The following is a 20473-nucleotide window of genomic DNA, read 5'->3' as shown; positions in this document are numbered from 1 at the left end:
TCCATGGACTCATCGTATCATTAAAAAGTAACAAACAAACTTAAAAGAAGCATTCTAGAAAGGTTTAGAAGTAATTTAAAAGAATTTTGTATAAGATTATATACAAATAAAATGTCTTGACACTATAACAATTAAAGGACCAGTTAACGGTAGATTTAATCAACAAGCAGGTGACTCAAAGGGTGTAAATATAAAAGAATGTGCACATTTTTTTTTAAATGGAAGTAAATTGAAAAGTTGTTTAAAAATTAAATGCTGTATCTGAATAATGAAAATTTAATTTGACCTGAGTGTCCCTTTAAGTACAGTGGATAGAAGGAAAAAGTAAGGATATGGAAATCTAAATATTTCTCTTTTTGAGAAAATGAAAAAGGGTCCTTTTAAAAAAAGGTGTATGCATGATTGTAGCTGGACATATAATGTACTCTATATATTATTTTTGGTAATATATCTCCACATTGTGTTTAGGGATGATGTATATTTGGTGTGAATTGCTGTTGAATTTTTGAATGCCAAGACAAAATGTTTTTAAAAATTTAATAAAAATAGTAGCAACTTGTGAGCATAATATTAGCGACAGTAGTAATCCACCTTAAATAGTTACAAGGAAGCGAGAGGTGGAGTTTACCTGTTAAAAGAACGACTAACAATGATTGACAGCCCTGATGAAGCCCTTGTCGCAAAAGATTATGGGTGAAACACATGGTGGCTGTTTTGCTTGAATGAAACACAACCAAATACGGTTTTTGGAGGAGTTGTATTAGCTCCGGACCGGAACGCAACCGTCTATGGTCACAGAGAAAAGAAGCAAGCAGTATAAAGCATCGTAAAAATTACCGTGAGTATTGTCAGGACAGATGCAGAGGATGGCTATGCACTGCAGTCTAATCTAATGATGTGCGGAGATCCAAGCATTTGGAAGCTTGGGAGGGGAATAAAGGCTATCAGGTAGGATGTGTATATCCTGTCGCCACTGAAGCTGTGGGGACCGAAGAAGTAAAGTTGCGGAAGGTAACGTTCCCTGCCATAAAGACTCTCTGCAAGTACTCTATGTATCTAGTTTTCCTTTGGGATCCCTTTACATTACTTTTTATTGAACATTGGTGACGTATTTTTAACATTTTAAATAAATGTTTCTTATCCGATCACGCTGTGGGATACTATTTGCCTATCATTATGAAGTAGGTGTGTGCATCATATAGAGCTTGTATGAGCGCCAACAAATGAGTAATCATTCTTCCCATATCTTGCCCAGTGGATTTACAGTGTTGCACTATTTTGTGTTTCCTCTCCTCTCATTTGAGGACCCATTGCAAATTCAAGACATTAGAAAGTTCTTTCAGGAACTGACATCCTTCCCCTTGAACTTTTATTTACCTTTGTTTCACATTTATTTTATTACCATCAAGCAGGAATTAATCTCCTCTGATTAGGTCACCCCCGTCACGCCGCAACTCCCTACAGTGCCTGGACATCAGTGAAAATCAACGGAGTTAAATTACAATTGCCCTACGCACGTTGCGTAGTACTGCCCAACTTGCTCAAAGGAAGTATGCTTCCATTCTAAAGCCAGCAGAGGTTGGTATAATCTTGGTTTGAAATAGTGGAAAGTATATATTAAAAAAAAAAAAAAAAAAAAAGTATCTGAAAGGGACAGTCAAGTTAAAAAAAAAACCCTCTCATGTTTCAAATAGGGCACGTCCTTTTAAACAACTTTCCATTTTACTTTTATCGGCCAATTTTCCTTTGTTCTCTTGGTATTCTTAGTTGAAATCTAAACCTAGGAGGTTCATATGCTAATTTCTTAGACCTTGAAGGCCACCTCTAATCTAAATGCATTTTGATAGTTTTTCACCACTAGAGGGCATTAGGTCACTTGTTTCATAAAGATAACATTGAGCTCATGCACGTGAATTTACCATGGAGACAGCTCTGATTGGCTAAAATGCAAGTCTGTGAAAAGAACTGAAATAAGGGGGCAGTCTGCTGAGGCTTAGATACAAGGTAATTACAGAGGTAAAAACGTGTAATTATAACTGTTGGTTATGAAAAATGGGGAATTGGTAATTAAGGGATTATCTATTTTAAAACAAAAAAGGAAATTTATGCTTACCTGATAAATGTACAGGTGGCCCTCGTTTTACAACGGTTCAATTTACACAGTTTCAGAATAACAACCTTTTTTTCCAGTCATGTGACTGCTATTGAAAAGCATTGAGAAGCAGTGCATTTATTAAAATAGCCAGTAGGTGGAGCTGTCCGCTTTTGTTGCAGCAAAGCCAAGCAAGCTGAAATTAATCAGTTTAACCAGACCTGAGCTATCGAGCAGATTTCAAAGGAACAAGATATTCCTGTCTATAAATCAGTCCAGATTGGAATGCATAGAAATAACTGTTTGCAGTAAAATGCAAGTAAAGTCTGTGTTGTGTGATTATTGTATTAGGTTTATAATGCTGTTTAACAAATGTTTTTGGTCATTTAACTTAGTTTAATTATATATTCTGTGTTGTGATTATTTTATTAGGTTTATAATGCTGTTTAGCATTTAAAGTCTTCATTTCAAAGCTTTAAATAAAATGTATTAGGTGTTACTTTTGACAATTTTGAGAGGGGCCTGGAACCTATCTCCCTCACTTCCCATTGACTTACATTATAAACTGGGTTTCAATTTACAACGGTTTCGATTTACAACCATTCCTTCTGGAACCTAACCCCGGCGTAAACTGAGGGCTACCTGTATTTCTTTTACGATATGACGAGTACACAGATTTCTTCCTTACTTATGGGATTACACCTCCTGGTCAGCAGGAGGAGGCAAAGAGCACCACAGCAGAGCTGTATATATATCTATATCTATCTATCTATCTATCTATCTATCTCTATCTATCTATATCTCCTCCATTCCCTCCCACTCCAGTTATTCGACCGAAGTTAGAAAGAGAAAGAAAAAGCCAAGGTGCAGAGGTGACTGAAGTTTAACAAAAATAAAGACCTGTCTTAGAAAATGATAGGGTGGGCCATGGACTCGTCATATCGTAAAAGAAATACATTTACGATGTAAGCATATATTTCCTTTTACAAGATATTGACGAGTCCACGGATTTCATCCTTACTTATGGATACAATACCAAAGCTATAGGACACAGATAAAAGGGAGAGACAAGAGAGGAACCTAACCGGAAGGCACCACTGCTTGAAGAACCTCTCTCCCAAAAACAGAATCGGACGAGGAAAAAGTATCAAATTTGTAAAAAGTGTGAAGAGACGACCAAGTTGCCAGCATTGCAAATCTGTTCAACGGACGCCTCATTTTTCTTTTAAAGGCCAAAATAAACTTTCATGATTCAGATAGAGCATGTAATTTTAAAACAATTTTCCAATTTACTTTTATCACCAATTTTGGTGTTAGTTAACGTATTTCATATAGATAACACTGTGCTCGTGTCCGAGAAGTTATCTGGGAGCAGGCACTGATTGGCTAGACTGCAAGTCTGTCAAAAGAACTGAAAAAAACAGAATTTATGCTTAACTGATAAATTACTTTCTCCAACGGTGTGTCCCGGTCCACGGCGTCATCCTTACTTGTGGGATATCTGTTCCCCAACAGGAAATGGCAAAGAGTCCCAGCAAAGCTGGCCATATAGTCCCCTCCTAGGCTCCGCCCCACCCCAGTCATTCGACCGACGGACAGGAGGAAATATATATAGGAGAAACATATGGTACCGTGGTGACTTTAGTTAGAGAAAATAATTCATCAGAACCTGATTAAAAAACCAGGGCGGGCCGTGGACCGGACACACCGTTGGAGAAAGTAATTTATCAGGTAAGCATAAATTCTGTTTTCCTCCAACATTGGTGTGTCCGGTCCACGGCGTCATCCTTACTTGTGGGAACCAATACCAAAGCTTTAGGACACGGATGAAGGGAGGGAGCAAATCAGGTTACCTAAACGGAAGGCACCACAGCTTGCAAAACCTTTCTCCCAAAAATAGCCTCCGAAGAAGCAAAAGTATCAAATTTGTAAAATTTGGCAAAAGTGTGCAGTGAAGACCAAGTCGCTGCCTTACATATCTGGTCAACAGAAGCCTCGTTCTTGAAGGCCCATGTGGAAGCCATAGCCCTAGTGGAGTGAGCTGTGATTCTTTCAGGAGGCTGCCGTCCGGCAGTCTCATAAGCCAATCGGATGATGCTTTTAAGCCAAAAGGAAAGAGGAGGTAGAAGTCGCTTTTTGACCTCTCCTTTTACCAGAATAAACAACAAAACAAGGAAGATGTTTGTCTGAAATATTTTGTAGCCTCTAAATAGAATTTTAGAGCACGGACTACGTCCAAATTGTGTAACAAACGTTCCTTCTTTGAAACTGGATTCGGACATAAAGAAGGTACAACTATCTCCTGGTTAATATTTTTGTTAGAAACAACCTTAGGAAGAAAACCAGGCTTAGTACGCAAAACCACCTTATCTGCATGGAACATCAGATAGGGCGGAGAACACTGCAGAGCAGATAACTCTGAAACTCTTCTAGCAGAAGAAATTGCAACCAAAAACAAAACTTTCCAAGATAGTAACTTAATATCTATGGAATGTAAAGGTTCAAACGGAACCCCTTGAAGAACTGAAAGAACTAGATTTAGACTCCAGGGAGGAGTCAGAGGTCTGTAAACAGGCTTGATCCTAACCAGAGCCTGAACAAATGCTTGAACATCTGGCACAGCTGCCAGTCTTTTGTGTAGTAAGACAGATAAAGCAGAGATCTGTCCCCTTTAGAGAACTTGCAGATAATCCTTTCTCCAAACCTTCTTGTAGAAAGGAGAGAATCTTAGGAATTTTTATCTTATTTCCATGGGAATCCTTTGGATTCACACCAACAGATATATCTTTTCCATATTTTATGGTAAATCTTTCTAGTTACCGGTTTTCTGGCCTGAACCAGAGTATCTATCACAGAATCTGAAAACCCACGCTTCGATAGAATCAAGCGATCAATCTCCAAGCCGTCAGCTGGAGGGAGACCAGATTTGGATGTTCGAATGGACCCCTGAACAAGAAGGTCCTGTCTCAAAGGTAGCTTCCATGGTGGAACCGATGACATATTCACCAGGTCTGCATACCAAGTCCTGCGTGGCCACGCAGGAGCTATCAAGATCACCGAGGCCCTCTCCTGATTGATCCTGGCTACCAGCCTGGGAATGAGAGGAAACGGTGGAAATACATAAGCTAGGTTGAAGGTCCAAGGTGCTACTAGCGCATCTACTAGAGTCGCCTTGGGATCCCTGGATCTGGACCCGTAGCAAGGAACCTTGAAGTTCTGACGAGACGCCATCAGATCCATGTCTGGAATGCCCCATAATTGAGTTATTTGGGCAAAGATCTCCGGGTGGAGTTCCCACTCCCCCGGATGGAATGTCTGACGACTCAGAAAATCCGCCTCCCAGTTTTCCACACCTGGGATGTGGATCGCAGACAGGTGGCAGGAGTGATCCTCCGCCCATTGAATTATTTTGGTCAATTCTTTCATCGCCAGGGAACTCCTTGTTCCCCCCTGATGATTGATATACGCAACGGTCGTCATGTTGTCTGATTGGAACCTTATGAATCTGGCCTTTGCTAGTTGAGGCCAAGCCCTGAGAGCATTGAATATCTCTCTCAGTTCCAGAATGTTTATCGGAAGAAGAGACTCTTCCCGAGACCATAGACCCTGAGCTTTCAGGGATTCCCAGACCGCGCCCCAGCCCACTAGACTGGCGTCGGTCGTGACAATGACCCACTCTGGTCTGCGGAAGCTCATTCCCTGGGACAGATGGTCCAGGGTCAGCCACCAACGGAGTGAATCTCTGGTCTTCTGATCTACTTGAATCATTGGAGACAAGTCTGTATAGTCCCCATTCCACTGTTTGAGCATGCACAGTTGTAATGGTCTTAGATGAATTCGTGCAAAAGGAACTATGTCCATTGCTGCAACCATCAACCCTACTACTTCCATGCACTGCACCTTAGGAACTGATGATGTTCTTTGTGGATAGGAATATGTAGGTACGCATCCTTTAGATCCACGGTAGTCATAAATTGACTTTCCTGGATAGTGGGTAGAATCGTTCGAATGGTTTTCCATCTTGAACGATGGTACCCTGAGAAATTTGTTTAGGATCTTCAAATCCAAAATTTGGTCTGAAAGTTCCCTCTTTTTTCGGAACTACGAACAGATTGGAATAAAATCCCATTCCTTGTTCCTTTATTGGAACTGGGTGTATCACTCCCATCTTTAACAGGTCTTCTACACAATGTAAGAATGCCTGTCTCTTTATTTGGTTTGAGGATAAGTGAGACATGTGGAACCTTCCCCTTGGGGGTAGTTCCTTGAATTCCAGGAGATAACCTTGAGAAACTATTTCTAGCGCCCAGGGATCCTGAACATCTCTTGCCCAAGCCTGAGCAAAGAGAGAGAGTCTGCCCCCCACTAGATCCGGTCCCAGATCGGGGGCTACTCCTTCATGCTGTTTTGTTAGCAGCGGCAGGCTTCTTGGCCTGCTTACCCTTGTTCCAGCCTTGCATCGGTTTCCAGGCTGGTTTGGGTTGAGAGGCATTACCCTCTTGCTTAGAGGATGCAGAATTAGAGGACGGTCCGTTCCTGAAATTGCGAAAGGAACGAAAATTAGACTTATTTTTGGCCTGGAAAGGCCTATCTTGTGGAAGGGCGTGGCCCTTTCCCCCAGTGATGTCTGAAATAATCTCTTTCAATTCTGGTCCAAATAGAGTTTTACCTTTGAAAGGGATGTTAAGCAATTTTGTCTTGGATGACACATCCGCTGACCAAGACTTTAGCCAAAGCGCTCTGCGCGCACACGATAGCAAACCCTGAATTTTTCGCCGCTAATCTAGCTAATTGCAAAGCGGCATCTAAAATAAAAGAGTTAGCCAATTTAAGTGCGTAAACTCTGTCCATAACCTCCTCATATGGAGTCTCTCTACTGAGCGACTTTTCTAGTTCCTCGAACCAGAACCACGCTGCTGTAGTGACAGGAACAATGCACGAAATGGGTTGTAGAAGGTAACCTTGCTGTACAAAAATCTTTTTAAGCAAACCTTCCAATTTTTTATCCATAGGATCTTTGAAAGCACAACTATCTTCGATAGGAATAGTAGTGCGTTTGTTTAGAGTAGAAACTGCCCCCTCGACCTTAGGGACTGTCTGCCATAAGTCCTTTCTGGGGTCGACCATAGGAAATAATTTCTTAAATATAGGGGGGGGAACAAAAGGTATGCCGGGCTTTTCCCACTCCTTATTTACTATGTCCGCCACCCGCTTGGGTATAGGAAAAGCGTCGGGGTGCACCGGAACCTCTAGGAACTTGTCCATCTTGCATAATTTCTCTGGAATGACCAAGTTGTCACAATCATCCAGAGTAGATAACACCTCCTTAAGCAGTGCGCGGAGATGTTCTAATTTAAATTTAAATGTCACAACATCAGGTTCAGCTTGTTGAGAAATGTTTTTCTGAATCTGAAATTTCTCCATCTGACAAAACCTCCCTCATGGCCCCTTCAGATTGGTGTGAGGGTATGACAGAACAATTATCATCAGCGCCCTCCTGCTCTTCAGTGTTTAAAACAGAGCAATCGCGCTTTCTCTGATAAGTAGGCATTTTGGATAAAATATTTGCTATGGAGTTATCCATTACAGCCGTTAATTGTTGCATGGTAATAAGCATTGGCGCACTAGATATACTAGGGGCATCCTGCGTGGGCAAAACTGGTGTAGACACAGTAGGAGATGATGTAGTATCATGTTTACTCCCCCTCATCTGAGGAATCATCTTGGGCAATTTCATAATCTGTGGCAGTACTGTCCTTACTTTGTTTGGACGTTATGGCACAATTATCACATAAATTTAAATGGGGAGACACATTGGCTTTCATACATATAGAACATAGCTTATCTGAAGGTACAGACATGTTAAACAGGCTTAAACTTGTCAACAAAGCACAAAAAACGTTTTAAAACAAAACCGTTACTGTCAATTTAAATTTTAAACAGAAAACACTTTATTACTGAATATGTGAAAAAGTATGAAGGAATTGTACAAAAATTACCAAAATTTCACCACAGTGTCTTAAAGCATTAATAGTATTGCACACCAAATTTCAGAGCTTTAACCCTTAAAATAACGGAACCGGAGCCGTTTACAAATTTAACCCCTATACAGTCCCAGCTATAGCCTTTGCTGAGACCCAACCAAGCCCAGAGGGGAATACGATACCAATTGATGCCTTCTAGAAGCTTTTCCAGCAAATTTCAGATCCTCACACATGCATCTGCATGCCCTGCTCTCAAAAAACAACTGCGCAGTAATGGCGCGAAAATGAGGCTCAGTCTACAACTAGGAAGGCCCCCTGACTGGAAAAGGTGTCTAACATAGTGCCTGCCGTTTAATAAACGTTCCCCAAGTTTATAAATGCAAATTGTCAGCATAAATATGAATAAAATGCCCAAATAAAGCAATCGATTTAGCCCATAAAAATGTCTACCAGTTTTTTAGCCCATATTAAGCCCTTTATTCTGTTTGTTTGACTAAGAAAATGGCTTACCGGTCCCCATGAGGGGAAATGACAGCCTTCCAGCATTACATCGTCTTGTTAGAAATATGGCTAGTCATACCTTAAAAACAATCAAAGAAGAAAGGTAGGATCCAGCTTTATGCAAATAAAATCCATCTTTATTGGCAAGGTTAAAACGCCAAATGTGGCTCAGTGAACAGCATACAGTGATAGCAAGCAAAACAGGTGTGTGAGCGTGACACCACGGCTTACATGTTTCGGCACTCAGCCGTAATCATAGCCATAGGTGTCATGCAGGTGAATGCAAGTTTAAAAAGTCTGTGTTACAGTTGTGATTGGATAAGAACAATGAATACAAAACACGCCCACACACCAGGTAATGAGTAATTTTAACCCTTAATACCCTAGTCACGCTACAGCAGGAGTACACACATTATGGTTTATATATAGACAATCTATAAATATATATGGAGATGTATCCTTATAAACATAAACATTATATTTCTAGAATAGAAAACACATATAGATAATGCGATAACAATAGAGGAAGAATGGCCAGAAGTAAACTGGACCAAAACTGGATGTAAAATATTTTACTATGATCACCATAGTTCTATCTACGATAAATCTTTATGAGTTCTATAATTAGCAAGCACTAAAGCAAGATGTATATAGTTTACGAAATTCGAAAGTGGCATAATTTAAAATGAAATATTAATAATGCTGGTCAGCTGGAATATATTCCCATTACAGAGTAATGTCTCAAAGGTGTATACCACTTAGAAAAGTAAGCACATACACATATACACAAATATACACATACTGATGTATGCATGTACATGTATACTCACACATTACAAGGCAGTCTAGTGTGTAACCAACCATCAATGCGTATTAAAGTGTAATTAAAGTTAAAAGTACGGGACATATCTTAGAGTGTCAGAATGGGGAGGGGGGTATAGCAAAGTGGACAATACCCACAAAAGAATTTGATATATAGAGATGTTTGAATGATAAGTATTTGTACCCTCAAATCATTCCCAGAAATTGATCAAATCGTATCTTGAGTTTAAACCCAATGGTAGTCTGGTTTTGAGGGTGTATATCCAATACACTTCCCTTTTGGCAAGTATGTTTTCAAGATTACCACCTCTCTTGGGCACCTTGGCTTGTTCTATTGCCGCCCATTTAAATGAGTTCAGACTACTGTGATGTTTTGTGGAAAAATGTTGAACAAGTGGTGTGCTAGATGTACCTTTGTAATAGTCGAAAAATGTTCTCTAATGCGGGAATTTATATCCCTAGAGGTTAACCCTATGTATTGAATGTTACATAAGGTGCATGTAATGATATATATGACATTCGTGCTTTGGCAGTTTAAACAGGTTTTGATTGGATATTTCTGTCCCGTTATTGCTGAGGTGAATTCGTTAGTAACCCATGCAAAGTCGCAGGGTTTACATTTCTTATGGCCACATTTAAACATGCCCAGATGTTGTAACCATGAGCTAGTGTGACAAGAAGTCTGTTTTAATTCTGTGGGAGACAGAATAGAAACCAAAGTGGGGCTTTTCTTGTAGGAACACCTAACACCTTGTTTTACAGTTTCAACCAACTTCTCGTCGGCTGCCAGTAATGGGAAATGTTTCCTGACTATGTCACAGATTTGGGGGTATTGTGTGCTGAAGGTTGTCACAAAATGTACACCTAGGAAATCTCTGTGTGTGTTAGCAGGTTTGTCCACCAAAAGTTGGTCCCTGTCCAGTTGGTCAACAGCTAATCTAGCCTGTCTAATATGTCCACGTGTGTATTTCCTCTCTTTTAGTCTCTTCTCAAGACAACCTGCCTCCTGCACGTAGTCCTCCATATTGCTACAATTCCTTTTAAGCCTAGTGAACTGGCCTTTTGCAACAGCATATGATGTATTTTTTGGGTGGCAGCTGGAGGCGTGCAGGAGGGTGTTGCCCGAGATAGGTTTTCGGTACACTTTTGATACAATGTTGCCCCTTCTCTCTCCTGTAAGGCATAAGTCTAGGTAATTAATGGAGTTTCTGTCAGTGGTGTATGTGAAGCTCAAGTTTAAATTATTTTTGTTGATCATGTCAATGAAATTCTTAATGTCTGCAGGAGGACCTGACCAGATAAGAAGGAGGTCGTCAATATATAACGTTTAAAGAAACAAATGTGAGATCTAAATGGGTTGCTATGGTCAAAGATGTTTTCTAGCTCCCATTTGCCAAGAAATAAATTTGCATATGAAGGGGCATATTTCGCCCCCATGGCAGTACCACATCTTTGCACATAGTATTTGCCTTCAAAAGTAAAGAAATTGTGAGTCAATAGGAACTCGAGAATTCTTAGAATGTAGTTTTGGAAATCTGATGTATATTCTGTGTGTGTTGTCAAATAATATCTTACAGCTTCAATACCCTTGTTGTGTGGGATCCTAGAATATAGTGAGACCACATCAACCGAAAGCCAATGGTAGTTGGTTTGCCATTTTGTATTGGTTAGGAGATTTAGTATATGTTTTGAATCCCTCGTATATGAAGGTAATTGGTTAACCAATGGCTGCAAAATGGCATCCAACCACTGGGACAATCTTTCAAAAATAGAATCAATACCGCTAACTATTGGGCGGCCTTGTACGTTGGTAAGGGACTTATGAACCTTAGGGAACATATGGAAGACTGGGGTTCTTGGGTATTTAACATAGAGATAATCTGCTGTATTTTCATCTAAGAAACCGTGTTCAACACCATCATCTAAAATATCAAATAGGAGCTTCTTATACTCATTTGTTGGATTTCTAGGTAGGATCGAATAATCTGTGGGAATATTTAATTGTCTGTGTGCCTCTGATATGTAATCCTGCCTATCAAGTACTACTACAGTACCTCCCTTATCTGATGGGCGGATTACTAGGTCAGATCTTTGTTGTAATGACCTAAGTGCTTCTGTCTGTCTTTTAGTCAGATTTTTAGTTGTTCGTTCAGTGGTCTCCTTTAGTTTATGCAAATCAGATTCTACTCGTGCATGGAATGTCTCGATTATTGGCCCTCTGTTTTGTATCGGGTAAAAAGTAGATTTATTTCTAAATGAGTATGCCCTATTGAGTGTTCCTGATACTGTGTTGCTCTCAATTGCCAAATTTTGAAGGGATATGAGGTCACATGTTTCTGAAAAGGTATTTATGCCTGTAATAGATGTAGTGTGGAGACTATCTGGTTCTAAAGTCGTTGTCTCCTGTGGGGTATCTGCAAAATATTTCTTTAATGTAATATTCCTGACGAATTTGTTGATATCTATGAGTGTCTGAAAGATATCAAAGTTTGTGGTGGGTGCAAAACCCAAACCTAAGGAGAGTACATCTATTTGGTCTTTAGTAAGTGTAGCTGAAGATAAATTTACTACACTATTCATTTGTATTTGGTCTGTGTGCGGTTTCCCCGTACTGGATATCTCTCTTGGTTGTTGGCCTGCATCCCCCCTATACCCTGTGTTGGAGGGTCCATGGGAAAAACCTGATTCAGTAATGACATTTCATGTGTTCCTTTGTTTGCTGCATATGTACTCATTTGTTCATCTGGTCTGTTAGTAGAGGTGTATTTGGAGGCAATGTTTTTATCTTTAGATTTCACTACTATAGGTGCTGAACTTGTACCTATAGTATTAGGTACAGTGGGAGTATTAGAGATGTTAGAAATGTTAGAGGCAATGGGGCCTTTAGAATACCTTGTTGTGAGTTAGAAATAGTGTTAATCTGGGTTGCTATGTCCATTTCACCACCTGATGTATATTCATCAGACGATCTGTCTGTATCGCTATCAGAAAAACTGACCTGTTTTTGATTACCCCTTCTATGTCTACGGTTACCCCTGTGTTTTTGTTCTGTGGCAAGCTTCTTCTATAGTTGGAACGTTGTTTTTTGTTCCAAATATATACTGAATTTTTCTGATAATCGGTTTTATCCCGAATAAACTTGATATGTTTATTTTCCATTATAACTTGCTTGCCACGGGCCAAAGACTCTTGTAATATTTTATCAAATTTGGCAAAATCTGGGTCAACACTACGGTTATTTAACTCTATCTGGATGGTATCTATCTCTTGCTTAATTTCATTAAGTTGCTGGGTTCTATATTGTATTAATAACAGCATTAATTGACATGAACATTCAGATAGTACTGCATTCCATTTGTCAACAAACTCAATGTCCGTTGTATCAACATCGAAAGTAGGAAATTTAAAAATCCTTAATCCTCTTGGGATCATTTGGGCTTTGAGATATGATTGAAATGTCCAAATGTCCCACTGTGCTTTAGTCTCCTTAAATAACAAAGTCTCCACTGTATCAAATAAAGTGCTAAGTGAAAGTGTCCCCTTATCTTCTGAAAATATTTTTTCACATTCTGTGGAAAAGTTACTACGTGCCGTAGCGGGTCTCAGGGAAAAATATTGTTGTTGTGCTGTTTCTTCCATTGTAATAATGGTTAAATGTTCGTTGCCAAAATGGATACTCAATATAGAGAGGAATAGTCATACCTTAAGCAGAAAAGTCTGCTAACTGCTTCCCCCAACTGAAGTTACTTCATCTCAACAGTCCTATGTGGAAACAGCAATCGATTTAGTTACTGTCTGCTAAAATCATCTTCCTCTCACAAACAGAAATCTTCATCCTTTTCTGTTTCAGAGTAAATAGTACATACCAGCACTATTTTAAAATAACAAACACGATAGAAGAATAAAAAACTACATTTAAACACCAAAAAACTCTTAACCATCTCCGTGGAGATGTTGCCTGTGCAACGGCAAAGAGAATGACTGGGGTGGGCGGAGCCTAGGAGGGACTATATGGCCAGCTTTGCTGGGACTCTTTGCCATTTCCTGTTGGGGAAGAGATATCCCACAAGTAAGGATGACGCCGTGGACCGGACACACCAATGTTGGAGAAAGGGGCAGTTTGCAGAGGCTTAGATACAAGATAATCAGAGGTTAAAAGTATTTTATTATAACTGTTGGTTATGCAAAACTGGGAAATGGGTAATAAAGGGATTATCTATCTTTTAAAACAATAAAAATTCTGGTGTAGAGTGTCCCTTTAAATGTCCATGAGGAAGCCACAGCCCTAGTAGAATGAGCTGTAATACGTTCTGGAGGCTGCTGTCCAGCAGTCTCATATGCAACACTGATGATACTCTTCAGCCAAAAAGAAAGAGGTAGCCGTAGCTTTCTGGCCCCTACGTTTTCCAGAAAAAAAAAAACCCAAATAATGAAGGTGATTGACGAAAATCTTTAGTCGTCTGCAAGTAAAACTTCAGGGCACGTTGGCTGATGGCTTTTACAATATTGGCTGTGGGAATCTCATCTTAACATTTTGCCTGTGGGTTAGTGGGGAGCCCCGGGTGAAACACTTACATAAGCGTATGTGAAACTGATGCCATTGCAGTCATATTTCAACCGTAATGAGCATGGGTCTAATGATACTGATAAACCATTTATGTGTCTGTCCAGTCCGGGGGTTTGAGGGGGCCCTCAACCAGGACGAGTATATATTGTCATAACATACTATTTATGTATCATTATTTGTGGTTTTTCCTTCTGGACCAGTGGCCAGGGTCTGCGGGAAGTTCACATAAATGATGGTTAACCCATGAACACGCCAACTTATGATAAACTCTTATATACAGCAAGAAGAAGGACTATGTAGGGAAATGGCTCTTACTAACATGGGAAATCTATTTTGTGGTCGAATTACATACTATTTATGAAACACCATTTTCCCCCACATGATAGCTGTAAGATTAAACTACTTAGTCTAGCAAAGTTTTATGGCAAGATCCCTTTACATGGAAGGTGGACTCTCGGTTATACGAGTTGTCCAGCGTTATGTAACCTACAATATCTTAGGGCACGTTATCTCTTAAGGAAAGTTAAAGCATTAATTTTATGTATAGAGCAAATAACACTCATTTCTAATTCTTATACTGTGTTTTACCTAACCATCTATATATTTTCAATGTTGGATATTTTATACTAGTTCCCCCCCCACCTCCCCACCATTTACAGAGCCCTCACCAGGGTTTAAATTAGGCGGACTATTTCCGTCACAACTCCTCCCATTTCATGGGAATATAAACTCCCCCTTGGCTAGAATTTACTTACTTATCTCTAGAGTGGGGAATTATGACTCTATATATGGATATTCTTGTATGTACTAAATGTATGCTTATTTATCTTAGACACGTTTGTTTGATTTTCATGTTTACTATGTCTAGTGGAGCAGGGGTCCTGCGGATCCCCAAATGTTATCTTCATCCTTTAAACCAAATAAAATCTATTATAAAAAAAACTTCAGGGCACGAACCACGTCCAGGTTATGTAACAGACGCTCCTTCTTAGAAGGATTAGGACACAAGGAAGGAACAACAATTTCTTGATTAATATTCTTATTAGAAACAACCTTAGGAAGGAAACCAGGTTTGGTACGTAAGATCACCATATCAGAATGGAAAATAAGATAAGGGGAATCACATTGTAAAGCTAAAAGCTCAAACTCTGCGAGCAGAAGAAATAGCAACCAAAAATAAAAAAAACTTTCCAAGATAACTTAATATCTATGGAATTCATAGGTTCAAACAGAACCCCTTGAAGAACATTAAGAACTAAATTCAAACTCCAAGGAGGAGAAATTGGTCTAAAAAAACAGGCCTGACTCTAGTCAGAGCCTTACAAAAAGATTGAATGCCTGGAACATCTGACAGACATTTGTGTAACAGAATAGACAAAGCAGAAATCTGTCCCTTTAAAAGGAACTTGCCGACAACCCTTTCTCCAATCCTTCTTGGAGAAAAGAAAATCCTGGGAATCCTAATCCTACTCCATGAGTAGCCCTTGGATTCACACCAATAAAGATATTTACACCATATCATATGGCAAATCTTTCTAGCAACAGGCTTACATGCCTGGATCAAGGTATCAATGACCAAATCAGAGAACCCTCTCTTAAATAAAATCAAGCGTTCAATCTCCAAGCAGTTAGCTGCAGAGAAACTAGATTTGGGTGGACGGGTCCCTTAATGAGAAGGTCCTGCCTCAATGGAAGTTTCCAGTGGCAGAGAGGACATGTCCACCAGATCTGATCCGTTTAATCACCCGAGGAAGGAGAGCAAATGGTGGAAACATAAGCTAGGTTGGACGAAGGCACTGCCAAGGCATCTATCAGTTCGGCCTGAGGATCCCTTGATCTGGATCAGTATCTTGGAAGCTTGGCATTCTAACGAGACGCCATCAGATCCAATTCCGGATTGCCCCACCTGAGAATAAGGGCGGCAAAGACATCCGGATGGAGTTCCCATTCCCCCGGATGAAACGTCTGTCTGCTCAAAAAGTCCGCTTCCCAGTTGTCCACTCCTGGGATGTAGATTGCTGACAGATAAGAGTGAGCCTCCGCCCACCGAATTATCTTGGATACTTACGGAATCGCCAAGGAACTCCTTGTTCCTACCTGATCATTGATGTAGCCAGTCGTGATGTTGTCCGACTGAAACCGGATGAATTTGGCCGAAGCCAACTGAGGCCAAGCCTGAAGCGCATTGCATATCGCTCTCAATTCCAGTATATTGATTTAAAGTAGAGACTTCGACCGAGTCCATATGCCCTGAGCTCTCAGGGAATTCCAGACTGCACCCCAACCTAGGAGGCTGGCATCTGTTGTCACTATCACCCACAAGGGCCTGCGGAAACATGTCCCCTGGGACAGATGATCCTGTGACAACCAAAGAATAGAGAGTCTCTTGATCCAGATCTGAGCATGCTCAATTGTAGAGGTATGAGATGAAAACGAGCAAACGGAATGATGTCCGTTGCTGCCACCATCAATCCAATTACCTCATGCACTGAGCCACTGAAGACAGAGGATTGGACTGAAGGGCTCGGCTTGTATTCAGAATCTAACTTTCTGACCTCCGTCAAGAAGATTTTCATGTATACGGAATCTATTAGAGTTCCCAGGAAAGGAACCCTTGTCTGTGGAATTAGTAAACTCTTTTTTCGAGATTCACCTTCCACCTGATAGTCCTTAAAAAGGGCAGAACCATGTCGGTATGAGACTTTGTCAGTTGATAAGACACCTGGATCAGAATATCATCCAGATAAGGCGCCACTGCAATGCCCCACAGTCGGAGAACCGCCAGCAGAGACCCTAGAACCTTCGTGAAGATCCTGGGTGCTGTGGCCAGCCCGAAGAGTAGAGCCACAAACTGAAAATGTTTGTCCAGAAAGGCAAATCTTAGGAATTGGTGATCTTTGTGGATAGGAATGTGAGGGTATGCATCCTTTAAATCCACGGTAGTCATATATTGACCCTCCTGGATCAATAGAAGAATTGTCCGAATAGTCTCCATCTTGAAGGAGGGGACTGAGAAACTTGTTTAGACTCTTGAGAACTAAAATGGGTTGGAATGTTCCCTCTTTTTGGAACCACAAAAAGATTTGAATAAAACCCCTGCCCCTGTATGGTGACGGGACAAATTACTCCCATAGTGGAGAGGTCTATTACACAATGTAAGAACGCCTCTTTATCTGGTCTACAGAATCGTGAAAGAAACAACCTTCCCCTTGGGAAGGAATTTTTGAACTCCAGCTGATATCCCCGAGACACGATTTCCAGTGTCCAGGGATCTTGAACGTCTCTCATCCAAGCCTTGACGAAGAGAAAGTCTGCCCCCTACTAGATCCGGTCCCGCCACTTCATGCTGTCTTGGGAGCAGCAGCGGGCTTCTTGGGTTATTTACCCTTGTTCCAAGCTTGGTTAGGTCTCCAGATGGCCTTGGCTTGAGAAAAGTTCCCTTCCTGCTTAGTGGCAGAGGAAGGGGGGACTCCCTTGAAATTACAAAAGGAACAAAAATGACTGTCGTCCCCTTTGTTTAGAAGTTTTGTCTTAAGGGAGTAGATGACCCTTCCCTCCCGTAATGTCAGAAATTATTTCTTTCAAATCAGGACCGAAGAGGGTCTGTCCCTTAAAGGGAAGTCAAAAGCTTGGATTTAAGGACACATCCGCACACCAAGATTTTAACCATAAGGCTCTACGAGCTAAAATGGAAAATCCGGCATTCTTAGCCACCAATTTGGCGATCTGAAAAGCGGCATCTGTGACAAAGGAATTAGCCAGCTTGAGGGCCTTAATTCTGTCCATTATCTCCTCTAAAGAAGTCTGTCTTAAGAAACTCCTCTAAAGCGTCAAACCAAAAGGCGGCTGCAGTTCTGATTGGTACAATGCAGGCCGTCTGTTGCAATAAATATCCCTGGTTAACAAAAAGCTTCTTAAGAAGAACCTCCAACTTTTTATCCATAGGGTCTTTGAATGCACAACTGTCCTCAATAAAGATAGTCATACGTTTAGCAGGGTAGAAATAGCTCCCTCCACCTTAGGGATAGTTTGCCAAGAGTCCCGAACGGTGTCAGCTATAGGGTACATCTTTTTAAAAATAGGGGAAGGTGAGAAAGGAATACCCGGTCTTTCCCATTCCCATGTAACAATTTCCATCATTCTTTTAGGAACTGGAAAAACAGAGTAGGAAGGAATTTCTAAGTATTTGTCCATCTTACACAATTACTCTGGAGGTACCACAATAGAATCAGTCGTCCAGTCATCAAAACCTCCCGCAGTAACAGGCGGAGAGGTTCAAGTTTAAATCTTAAGGACGTGACATCCAAATCTGTCTGGGGTAATGCACTCGCAGAAAGGGTCTCCCTACCCCCCAATTCAGATCCCTGGGAGGGTATATAGGAGATAGCCATCAAGGCATCAGAAGTCGCAGGAACCATATGGGTGGGTTTCTGTCCTGCTGCGTTTGCCCTGTAATATTGGCAACTTAGATAACACTTCTGTGAGAGTAGATGACATAACTGCAGCCATATCCTGCAAGGTGAAAGAAGCAGATGCCGATGAAGAACATGGCGTCGCTTGAGCGAGCGTTAAAGGCTGTGGCGCTTGGGGAGAAAGTTGCGGCATACCCTGAATCTCATCAGTCTGAGCACCTTCCTTAGACCCATCTTTATTAAAACATTTTTTCTTTACATTGTAAGGCTCTCTCAAGACAAGTGTCAAAGTGTAACAGGGGGGTTCCACAATGGCATCTAAACACATGGGACATGTATTTTGCTCAATGTCCTCCATAGTAGCAGATGCAAAGTACAAGCTTGGTCAAGTCCCTTGTAACAATCAGAACTATTAGTGCAGCAGATAATAGTGTACTGTGCCCTTAATTAGTAAACGTTTTATTAAGCCCCAAAAAGGATTAACAGCAGTTAGGTGCGGATCAATTATACGTACACCTCACATGGGCCCCGTTTGTAAAAAAAAACGCACCAGTCCCAGAGAATCAGTCACCCTGCCACAGCTCCTACCTGCCTCCATGTGACAACCGATCAGTCCCACCCATCGTGGGCGGAAACACAGGAGCCGGGGAAAAAGTAAAGTCATTTTAACTCAGTTTTGCCCACCATGTACCGCAATGTCTAATAGCACCAGCGTCAGCAAAAAACACTTTTTGCAAATCTGTTTCTATGTAACAAACAGAAATATGCCCGCTATTGTACTCTACAACTAAGCAGCATATTACATCGCCAGCGCTTCTGGCTAAAGTGTGCCATTTAAAATAAAAGGATTCTTGATTGAAGAATCTAAACACACACCTCACTTTACCTCTTCCTATCACTAACACAGGCAAAGAATGACTGGGAGGGAAGGGAGGAGCTATATACACAGCTCTGCTGTGGTGCTCTTTGCCTCCTCCTGCTGACCAGGAGGCGTAATCCCATAAGGATGAAATCTGTTGACTCGTCATATCTTGTAAAAGAAATTCTGGTGTTGACTGTCCCTTTAAATAAAATTTCTCTTAAATTTCATTTATTTTCTTCTCTTTACCTGTCTTTGTAGTAGTTTTCCTAATTCCTTCAGATGGACTTCACTGTTTGTCTTCGTTCCCTTCATCATTTTCAATTCTAATTTTCCCACGCACTAAGCCATTCCACCAGAATTCCAGTAATTGCCATCCAGCAGATCAGCCATATTTCACCAGTATTATAGCAATTGCCAGTAAAATCAGTCATGGTTAGCTCACATCCATATTGGGAGCTTTCCGATATAAACTTAATTTATTACTCCAATATCTGTCCATGATCTTAAATAGTTTTGAATAATTCCTAACTGGGGAGGTAACTTGGAAGTCTTATGGTGCTTTTTTAAAAAAAAAAAAAGTTGGCACTCACCCTTCATATGTCATTTGGAAGTATTCTCAGTTCTATTCAGTTAATTCCATAAAGTAATTCTTAAAAATATGTTTAAATATATACATAATGTAAACTTAGCTATGGTTACAGTAGACACACAGGCTTAAAAAAAAAAAACAAAAAAAAAAAAAAACACGTTAATGGTCCACAGGATTCAAAATTCTGAGTTCAGTGGTCCCTGAGGTCCGAAAAGGTTGGCAACCCCCTGGGCTAATGCACTAATCTATTTTCCTGCTTACGCGACATGCGTGTTAAAGAAACTATATACCCGAGTTATTTGGAATATAACGACATTTTGCTCCACATACTAACAGAAACCGTTTCCCTATCAAAGTCACTGGACGTTTTCAAAAACTGCATGTTTATTTGGCTTTGCTTTAGTGTACCAGCGCTGGCCACTATAAGTCTAAAATACGAACTGCCTAAATATTTTCTGTGTGCACAAAAGGGTTTAGTGGACCAACTTTAATCATTATAGGAGATATGTGCATGTAAAGGATATGACTGCATTTGGGCTTTTTTGAACGGTTTTTGGATTCCAATACAGGAAATTACTCATAACTAACTTTTCACAACGTATATACAAATCTCACAAATACCACTCACAAGGAATTTGACCTTA

This window comes from Bombina bombina, chromosome 5, assembly GCF_027579735.1.
Source record: "Bombina bombina isolate aBomBom1 chromosome 5, aBomBom1.pri, whole genome shotgun sequence".
Classification (NCBI taxonomy): domain Eukaryota; kingdom Metazoa; phylum Chordata; class Amphibia; order Anura; family Bombinatoridae; genus Bombina; species Bombina bombina.
Note: the sequence above shows the minus strand (reverse complement) of the source record.